This window comes from Papio anubis, unplaced genomic scaffold (genome assembly GCF_008728515.1).
Source record: "Papio anubis isolate 15944 unplaced genomic scaffold, Panubis1.0 scaffold378, whole genome shotgun sequence".
NCBI lineage: Eukaryota > Metazoa > Chordata > Mammalia > Primates > Cercopithecidae > Papio > Papio anubis.
In genome coordinates this window covers 46,468-57,793 of record NW_022163934.1, presented here as the reverse complement: position 1 = coordinate 57,793, position 11,326 = coordinate 46,468, and positions in this window count along the sequence as shown.

Genomic DNA, 11,326 nt, shown 5'->3' with positions numbered 1-11,326 from the left:
TACAACATCACATTTTACCCCACAAATATATACCATATTATTTGTCAACTAGAAATACGATAAAATAATTTTTACAAACCAAAACACACTAAAACGGAATTAACAGAAAGAGAGCATTCAGTGGTTTGTCGAATTTGGAGAAGGCTTTCTAGAAAAACCAGTGCTTGAAAGATTTCTGCGTTTTATATAAGTTGAGATGAAGAATTCCCAGGCTTTCAGAATGGCCTGTGTAGAAGTGTTGAGCAGTAATGCACTTGTAACACTTCTTCTCTTGATCTTGTTTTACTCTCTCAGGGACATTAACTGAGTATCTGGATCTTACATAGTGCTATGTTAGAAGCTAAAGGACAACACAAATAAAACCCCTCTTACAGAGTTTATAATCCAGTGAGAGAGAGAGAGAGCAGAACCATTGTTCAGTAACTTCAATATCTCATATACATTGATGAATAATACAAATGGTTATGAAAGTACAGAGGGGCTTCATTTATGTCAATTAATTCAGGCTTTCATGATTTTTAATTCCCATGCAATGTCTGAGTTGTAATTTTTGTCATTGTGTTGTAGGAAATTTTATGTAACCACTTTAAAAAATTAAATTGCTATTTGAATAATTTCTCTTTCATCCTAACTTCTTCACGGTTCCCATTACTTCATTTCAACAATTTATTCATTGCCTATTTTCATTCTTCTTGGCAGTTTTTTCCTCCTTCTTGCTGAGAGATCATAAACAAAACAAAAGAAAACCATAGTGTATATAGTTTGACCTGATCTGTGTTGGGCCCAGCAAAAAAGAAATGATTTCTCTCCTTTCCATCACTCTACAACCATATCTTCTTGCACCCTTCCTACATTCACTCTGGGCTCAGAGACAAGAGGGTACCTTATTCTTTTCCACAGCCAATAACTCCACTTTAGCTCCTGACTATCAACCATGAACACTTGGTTCAGTTCAAACTGAACTGAACTATATGTATACATATACAGGGAGCCGAGTTTGCTGTGTCAAGAGTCTAGGGACTCTTACTGAAAATAAAAAATGACTAATTTTAAATATCCACTACATGCCAGACAGTGTATATCAGCAGTGTCAGAGACAAACAGACAAACAGATAAATGCTACTAGTTGTAGAGTGTATAAGGATAGGTTGTATCTAACAGATAAGACAGAAGAGATAATAGTGTGGAGTGGCAGATTTGGAGTGTGTGCATACATGAATGTGTCTGTTTGTGTCAAGAAGAGCCAGTTCCAAGAATTTTAACAGACTGTACGACTTATAACTGTGTGAAGTTTTGATGGGTAGATGTGAGTTTATAAAGATGAAAAACAGGAGAAGTGTGCTTTTGCAGTGCCATTGATAACATGAGGAGAGACATGAATGAAAGAATAACATAAGGCAGTTTGTTGGATAACTACAAGAGAAGGGGTGTATCGAAGTCTTAAATGTGAGGCTAAATGAAGCTAGAGAAAGCACCAGAGGTCAAATCATGAAAATCTTGAATTTCGTGGAAAGTGTAATGAACTTAAATTTTTGCAGAGCATCAAGAGCCAGACATTTCTAAACATTTTATTCACCTTTTATTGACCACTGGAAGCAAGGAGCTTTGCTTTTAATAAATAAATCATTTTCCATCTCTTCTCATTTAATGCCAACAAAATTCCTTTCCCTCTTTAGTATCTTGTTTAGTACCATTGGTTGCTTTTTTGCAGTCTGCAATACTCAAGTTTTACTCTAACTCAACAATAAAAGCTTCCCACAGTTTTATATAGATATTTCCAAACCATTCATTTCAACCAGGATATATTGAATAGTTTTCATAATTAGCCTTGTGCTTTGATAGTGATAGTGAGGGATACAAGACATAAACCCTGTTTCTTTCTCAATTTCCTGCTGTATCTTTTATAAGGATAAAAATTCCTTTGGAGAACAATCCGCTTTTGTTTATTATTCCTTCACCTTCAGTAACAATCTGAATTCTTTCCCTAATGACTCTGAAAATCCTCCAAATGATGTCACCCGTGATTTTCTACATGCCAAGTCCAAAAGTTTAATCTCAGATTTGTTTTTCTCTCCCTCATCTCAACTTTCGGCAATGTTTACCTCCTCCTCCTTGAAACTTTCTCCTTCATTAGCTTCAATGATGGTTATTCTGTGAGGTGTTTTTTTTTTCTTTTTTTCTGTTTGTCAAACAATGGTTTTGTTCTCTACCTTATAAATTGTGGGATTCTAGAGGAGTCTGCTTTTCTCCCAAGAAGTATCTCTTCTTTCCTTGCTTTTCTTATGCTCTCCTTGAGATATCTTGGTTATTCTCATGGCTTTAAATAGCACTTATATCCAGAAGACTCATAAATCTGCAATCTAATTATGGCATCTCCAGAGTTCTATGTTTTAAAAGTTAGCAGAATCTTTAATGCTGTGGCAAAGTTTCTGGTTTTAAGTGTAAAGGTAGTAATGAAATGTGAAAATATAGTGAAGCAATCAAACCTGTAATTTAGAAACATAATTGATAGCACTTTGGAGAACAAAGCTCCATGCTTCACGTGGTGAATAAAAGGTAAATAAAATACTATGGCAACCCCTGAGGGACATCTTCACCCATCATCACTCAGTTACTTCAACCTCTGTATGAGACAAATAGAACTCATTCTCTCCTCCCTTCCAAACTTGGCTCTTCCTCCTGCTTCATTTATCAGCAAATGGCATCGAACTCTAGCAAATCACTGAATTAAAATTACTACCCACCATATGCACACACATGTGTGCACACACACACCCTCGTCTTTCTCTCTCTCATCCCTTACATATAAAGATTAGTTTTTAATTGATTCTACTCCTGAAATGCAAAAAATGAGAACCTCGGGAGGTCTATATAAGAAGGCCAAGCAATTGTTAGTAGTGGGTATTTGAAGCTATTATTTCATTGTGTTTTTCTTACATTGAAAAAATCTTAAGCGTTTATATCCAAGACTAGAGGGGGACTAATGAATATTCTTAGAAGGAGGCACTAAATTTCTCCCAAGCTTCTCTTTTGTGCTGCTTTCACTCTCAAATCTTTCCGACCCATCCTCTGCAATTCATACATACCTTCATTTTCTCTCTTCAGAAATAAGGTATATTCTCTCAACTAACTTTCCTGCCTACTCAGATTATGATGATACTCTTCTTTCACTGCACTATTATAAGCTATAGCTTGTGGCTCTCTTAATCTGCTGAACTAGACCGTATAGTGTCATCAGTATTCTCCATGCTATTGGCAATGGTATGGCTATCGTGTGTAACTGACCTGGGTTCAGATTCTAGCTCAAACACTAACTAGTTTTGAGACCATCTACACCATTAATAAAAATATTGCTCAAACACTAACTAGTTTTGAGACCATCTACACCATTAATAAAAATATTACTCATAGAAATAGCTACCATTTACTGGACACTTGTTTTGTGAACATTATTGTCCTCAGTGCTTTATAAGCATTATTTTAATTCTTACTATATCGTCATGCGACAAGTATTATTAGATTCACTTTAAATTAATTTTTCTGGTAAAGACACTGAGTATCAGAAGTTCTGAAACATATTTGAAATCACACACAACTAGTGAAAGTCAGAGCTGAATTTTTAACCCAGGTGTTTTTAATTCCAAAGCTCATGCTCTCAAAAACAATTGTTTTACTGAAATCTACAAATAATACAAACTTTCTGTGATCCAGTTTCTTCATCTATAAGACAGGGTATGCACTGTGTCTAATACCAGTAGCTGGCATGCAACGTGCTCGAAATTGGTAATTTTTCATTTTTAGTAATAGCTATTGGGCATAGAAATGAGATTCACTGACTGTGATAAATATATTAGCACACTAATTAAACCATTTGACGAAAAACAAGTTATCCAACCTGTATCAGGCAGAACAAAATACCCATTCTCTACCTATTTCCTGAGAATAAATAATTCTGCAAATTCTACCATCCTCCTCAGCCCACCATCCCAACATCTAATCTAATTCTGCACATTGTGAAGAAATTATTCCCTGTGGGTGAGAAAGTCCAATTCATCTAGAGTCAAGCATTTTCATTGAACAAAACAGTTTTACTTACAGAGCCCATACAGCAGTCCGGCCTGTTCCTTTCAGGCTGACTCAGAAGGCTGAGAGGCTTTAGATTCCAGGGGAGGGCCAAGCTTTCAAATATGAGGAGACTTATTCCAGCCTGATTGGAGACAGGCACAGAGCTGAGAGGCCAGTTCCTGGTGGTGGTGCTACTAACTCACTGTGTCTTCAGGGTGTGGAGATTCCCAGAAGACTTCTTTTGCCTCATATAGTCCTTTTATATCCGTTTCATTATGCAATTACTTATGGTGGCTATGTGCTTTATGGGCTGATGTAACTTTTTGTTCATGTGTCATTTACTCAAAAGCTTTTTTATTTAACAGCTTTATTGATATATAATTCACATACTATAAAATTCACCCATTTATAGTGTATGATTCAATTGTTTTTAGTAAAGTCACAGAACTGTGCAAAAAACATCATTGCAATTCAATTTTAGAACATTTTCATTACCCTTAAAAGGAACCTCATAATCACTAGCAGTCACTCTGAAGGAGATTTTAAAAGACAAAATATTGTATCAAATTGCTAAATGGCATCTCCTATTATGAGTGAGAGTCCAACTCCAGCCCTTAACTCCTCAGTATCTATTATTATTCACAGCAGCATGGTTTCATTAGTCTGCTTGTGGTTCTTTGCAGCAGCAGTCTTTCTCTTATAGATAAAAAATAATTCATTTACTCATCCATACATATATCCAGTAAATATTTCATAAGAATGTCCCATATTCTAAACATTATGCTCAGTGATAGAGTTTTTTTTAAGAATACACCATAATTCTTACTGTTTAGGATTTTAGTGTAGAAGATAGGTTAACCAATAATTACATGTTAACCAATGATAAGGTTATCCTAGAGGCATGAACCAAATGTTTGGTGAATACGGTAGGTAAAAGTCTTAGTTCACAACTTAGTTGTGCATAAAATACAGTTTCATTTATTTTTTGTAATTTTGACCTGTTTTATATTTTGAAGTCCCAACCTACCAGGTTGAAGAGAATTAGTCACAATAATTTGGGGTTCTCCCTACTTGTAGTCAAATTTTGAAAATCTTGTATTATATCAAGAAAAATTGTGGGTAGATGGGTGATTGATGTCACCTTCTGTCAGGTTACTATTGCTCTCATTAGTCTTTAATAAATAGAATGCATAGATTGCTATAAGTTGTCCATCTTGTCTACTTAATGGCCTCTTTAAATCCTTAGATATTCCCACTAATTTTGGACCACTCTTTGGGCATGTGGGGCTTGGATTCATTCTCGGTTTCTGTCTCTTACATCCTGCATTTAATCCATCAGTAAATTTTGTCAATCTCTTTGAAAAATACAACCAGAAATTGATCACTCTTTATCATCTCCAGAAATGTCACCTTTATTTAAGTCACAATTATCTCTCACTTGAGTAATTTCAGTAGTTTCCTAACCATTCTCCCTGCTTCCGATATTATATCCTCCCCACTATCAAGTCTGTTTCACTACTGAAAATGTGATAGCCTGAGTGATTTTCTTCTTCATAGTGTAATAAAAACAATAAATAACAAGAACAATAATATTTTATTATGCATTCTACATCCACGATACTATGCCAAGTGTTTGCGATAGGCAGGATAATGGCCCCCAAAGATATCTATGTCTCAATGCCTGGAATCTGTGAATATGTCACCTTACATTGTAAAGGGACTTTGCAGATGTGATTAAAGTTAAATAACTTGAGATGGCGAGATTAGATGGATTAGCTGGGTGGACCCAATATATTCACGAGTCTTTAAAAGTGGAGAATGAAAGAGATGGCAGCATGAGAAGGATTTGATCCACTGTTGCTGGCTTCGAAGATGGCAGAAGGAGGCCACAAGCCAAGGAATGTGGGAAGCCTCCAAAAGGAGAAAATAAGATAATTGTTGTTTCCCTATCCCCTCTATAAAGAAATGCAGCCTGATGATTCCTTGATTTTAGCTCAGTGAGATCCATGTCAACTTTTGACTTACACAACTCTGCAATAATAAATTCGGTAGAAGAATCCATTATTAGTTTGATTTATGTCTTAAACTATGTTTAAACCAAAAGTTAGAGTTTAAGTAACTTAGTTAGGTTTCTCAGTCATAAATGGCACAACCAGTATTCAAAGCCTGGGCTATCTGACACCCTTTCAGTTTTCAAAACTCAAGCCTTCACATGACCATCCATCCACCACTACTTTCAATTTGAGTCGTCTACACCCAAAAGCCTTCATGCATGCTGATGCGCCAAACCGAATGTTAACAGGTTGTCACTTGTGCATGCTTATACCTTGCACATAAAGGTTTTTTATTGTTGTGTTTCCTCACAGTAAATTTCTTGAGACCTTTGAAAACACTTTGCCTACCAAGTTGGGCAAATTCTAGGGCTGTGACTCTTTTCCCATTAGTCTCAGAAACTGTTTTGGAATAGTCACATATTTTTATTCTTATGGTTGAAAGAATGTTACTCTTATAAGAAAAATAAAGTTACTATAGTGGTATCATGTAAATTTTGTGCCAGAGCTTAGTACATGAAAATGAAACTAGTGTGCATACTGGTCAAAGCACCAATACACACACTGGTACACATACTTCAAAATATGACTCTTCTCACTGCCCTATTCTCATGCCAGCCTAGCAGAACAGTAGTTGGTAATTTAATTAAACTTTCTGAAAATTCCAGTTCAATGTTCCTCCATGAAATTACATAGCAACACACCTTGTTGGTACATTAATATTAACACCATTGAATCCAGGAAACATATCATAGTCTGTGATGTCATTTGACTTCATACTAATGTTTCTGAAACTTGGTAATCCAAATGGGAAGTACCAAATTGGAGACAGGAAAACTCTGCACTAGGAACTTGAAATAAGTCTCATTTATTGACTGTCAACATTTTACTACAGTAAACAGTAAAATATTCTTGCCTATCAAATCAGCAAATGTTTTTTAAAACACATAATACACAGTGTTGTGTTGCTGTGTTACAGTGGACTAGGCATTGTTTTACAATGTTTGCATGAACTTTCTGGAAGCAGATTTTCCAGTATATTTTATTGTCCTAAAATGTCCATAATATTCCATTTCTAAAACTTTATTGAAAGGAAGATATCAGAAATGCACGTATTTTATGTACAGGAAAATTTATTGCCCCATTATTTACAGTGGTAAAAATATAGATAAAAATTCTCAATGATGCAGAATATATAAAGCATTTATACCCAGTCCTGGGATGTTATGCAACCTTTAAAATTTGTGCATATAGCAGCTCAAGTGGATGGTCATGCTTGATCAGGAAATAGAAAAACAAGTTTCAGGGCTAAGACTAGTACAAGGAGCAAACAGTTTAGGATATAAAAGAAACAGAATTTGATACAGGAGCAAGAGGTCAGAGGCAAACCAGGTAATACAAGGTTAATGTATTGAAATTGTAGAAATAAACTTAAAAGAGAACAAACGATAACAACAGCAACAAAAACGGGTTGCTGCATGTTACTGTTTGAATATGTGTCCCATGTTGGAAATTTAATTCCCAAATTCATATCTTGATTAGATATGAAACCTTTGGGAGATAAGTAGGATTAGATAAGGTCATCATGATGGGACTGGTGGATTTATAACAAGAAAAAGAGATCTGGGCTGACACACATGCCCTTGCCCTTTTGCCATGTGATGCCCTCCACTATGTAATGACAGCACAAAACCTCTCTCCAGATGCTGGCACCGTGCTTTTGAATTTCCTAGCCTCCAGAACTGTGAGCTAAATATACTTCTTTCCTTCATAAATTACCTAGTATTTGGTATTGTGTTAGAGCACGAGGAAATAGATTAAGACACTATGTCAAAAACCATTTTGTTTATACTGCTGTTTAGAAAAGTTATTAAAACTCCATATCACCTACTAGCCCTCCACGGTCTGATAAAAGTCTCATTCACGTCTTTTCCTGGATCCAGCCACGTTGGATTTAGCAGTTTTCCTACCATGTTTATATGGCCAACACTCACCATTCAATTTTGGTGTGTATAGAAATGTCACTCACCCTTACCTCTCCCTGTGAACTTCTGGCTATTCCTAATATTCCTATTTATTCCATTCCTCTCTGCTCCCACTATATCTTGTTGCACATGCCTTCATTATAGTTCTTAATTCATTTATTAAAAGAAATATCGTATAATCTACATATATCTGGCATTGAACAAGATCCTGAGGGTGTAACAGTGAACACAATAGATATCACCCCAAATATTACACAGTTTGAAGTCTAGTGGGGGATACAAATAAGTAAATGGGAAATTAAAATACTGTGTTATAATTACTCTATAAGTGGTATTCACAGAGATCTTTGCTATTGAAGGACCAATAATGTTAGCATCGCCTGGAAACTTGTTGGAAATGAAAAGAAAATTAGATCTTCTGAATTAGAACCTGCACTTTTGCAAGATACCTAGAGCATTAATGTGCTGTTCATATTTGTGAAGTGCTGGTATAGATCACCTAGGTGCTGGGACAATTTAGCCCGTGTGATCAAGGGAGGCTAACCAAATGTAATCGATAATATGAGATCTGAGTGAGTGAAAAGGGTTTTGTCAGGGGAGCTAGTAATGAGGGCAGGAGAGTAGAGTAGGGTGAGGGGATGACAGAAGGTTAAGGAAATATTCCAGGCACAGTCAACAGCTGTGGTGTTTCATCTGCTTGGCGGACTGAGGACCAAATTAGGGCACTGCAAAGTAGGGAAACTAAAAAGAAAAATTAAAAAAGGATAAAAAACGCTACAGAGTTAAGCTTCCATTAGTTTATCCACGATCTGCAAATCAGAAAATCTAGGATAAAAAGCTATTTTAATTTTAATATAAATAAAAAATAAAACTGTTTTGAATTATATTTGAAACAGAGTTGAGGAATCAGTAAACATCATAATACTGCCTCAGAGAATAGAATGAAAGAAGGCTCAGACCTGAGCCAAACCATGCCATGTTTAGGAAACTGAAAATGAGTTCTGTGTGACTGAAGGAGAAAGAGTAGAAATGAATGTTTCTCCACCTCAAGGGGTCGCAAGGCCAGATTTCTGAGGACCTGGGAAGCCAAAGAATTGAAAGCAGGGTAATGTCCTGACCAGATTTGTGTTATAATGGTTGTCTATCTATCTGTCATATATATGAGTTCCTTGAGAGTAGATACTACACCTTTTCATCTCAACATTGGAACACAGTATCTGACACATACTAGGCGCTAAATGATAATTTAATAAAATTGCCATTTTAATGAAAACTAGTAATCATAAATAATAAAAATAAATAATTATAATGATTAATAACACATTTTGAGTGAGTGAGTGCAAAGTGTACTGTGCTAAGACCTTTTTATGGATCAATACTGGGTTACCTTATTTTACAAAATAGACTTATAAAGCAGTATAACTATTTTCTCCAAACTGAAAGCCAAAAACAGAGGTGATGTAGTTACACAGTTAGCCTAAGGTCACACGATTGGTGACAGAACTGAGCTTTGGTCCAAGGTTGTCTTGTTCCAAATACTTTCAGTTGAACCAATGCTATGTTGACTCTTTTTTTTTTTATTTTAATTTTTTTTTTTTTTTTTTTTGAGATGGAGTCTCGCTCTGTCGCCCAGGCTGGAGTACAGTGGTGCGATCTCGGCTCACTGCAAGCTCCACCTCCCGGATTCATGCCCTTCTTCTGCCTCAGCCTGTTTAGTAGCTGGGACTACAGGCACCCGCCACCACGCCTGGCTAATTTTTTTGTATTTTTTTTAGTAGAGATGGGGTTTCACTGTGTTAGCCAGGATGGTCATGATCTATATTGACTCTTAATGGACAGGTGGGTGTAGGCAAGTGTTTAACATACTTAAGTCCTGGGACAGTACAATTAGAATATACAACTAGTCAAAATGAATGTTGATCATTATGCCCTTCTTGTAACCACTGATTGTTAGGCCATGGCTGGTGAATGGTTTAAATGTCTGGAGTTTGCACTAAAAAAGAGCCTGAAGTTCTTCTGTGTCCCATTTTCTGCAGCTGTGTGTAGAAGATCAGCCTGCACATGTGTCTGTGAGCATGAACCAGTGCTCCTCAGACTGGAATTCCTAGCATGGATAGTAAAATTTTCACATTTATTTCCCTGTAACAGCCTGGACATCTGTTTTTGCTTCTGTATCTTGAAAGCTTCTATTTAAATTGTGCATTTTTTCCCACGGAGTCTCACACATTATGTTGCACATTTATCTGGGACTGTTAAGATTTCTCCCCAACCCGCTGAAGTATTTCTGGGGGAAGATTGTGTTTCAATTAGTCCAGAAGATACCTAAAAAGAGAGCATATTTTCTCAGGTTCTTTGTGAACTTCTGGGAAAAAATGCGTCTTTCCAGATTTTCCTAGAGATCTAGCATCTTGTAACATAAGAAGAAGAAAAAAATTAAACAGGTATCTGCTCTGTAGCAACTCTAATGGGAATAGTTACCACGTCCTCTTCTTCCATATAGCAGGCCTTTGCAAGGTAATGTCCTCTTGATACAGCCTCTTATACCAAGAAACATGTTTAAATAGTTGTCCTTGAAACTTACCAACCTTCCAAGCTCACCATTAATTGTGAAACACTATATTAATGAAAAAGCTGAAAGTCATTTATGAGCGTTCACGGCTTAAATAGAAGCTGTCTGTCAAACATGGTTAATTCTCCACCACAGTGGTAAACATACTGGTAGCAGTTTTAGGACAGTTAGAGCAGCCTAGTATCTCTGTAAGCTAGCAAGGGACACACAAGGGACTCATAAAGTTTTGTAGTCTTCCTTTAGTCACTTCCTCTTAAGTTGTCATTTTCTGTGACTATGCACAGGTTAGCAACAACTCCCAGGAAATTCAGGGGAGGGCTTGGGCCCTCAATCAGAAAACCACTGCACTACCTTCAGTGAATGTAGTAACTCAGCAACCCCTTTCCTATTTGGGTTCCATGTCTTATGATTGCTGTGAAATTGGCAAATGGCAGCTGAGCAAACTCAGCTGTTAATGATCCGTTAACACCACCACTTCTTTACTCTGGCTCTATGTACACTGGTCCCACAGCTATTTAGGGTTCAAATTGCTCTTGAATGAGACCTGAAATTGCAGTTCATCTGTAGAATTATCTTTTGGGGAAGAAAGAGTGAAGACAGACTGAAAATATGTTGCCTTTTACAATTTGTTATTTGGAGCACAAAGGGTTAGCAGA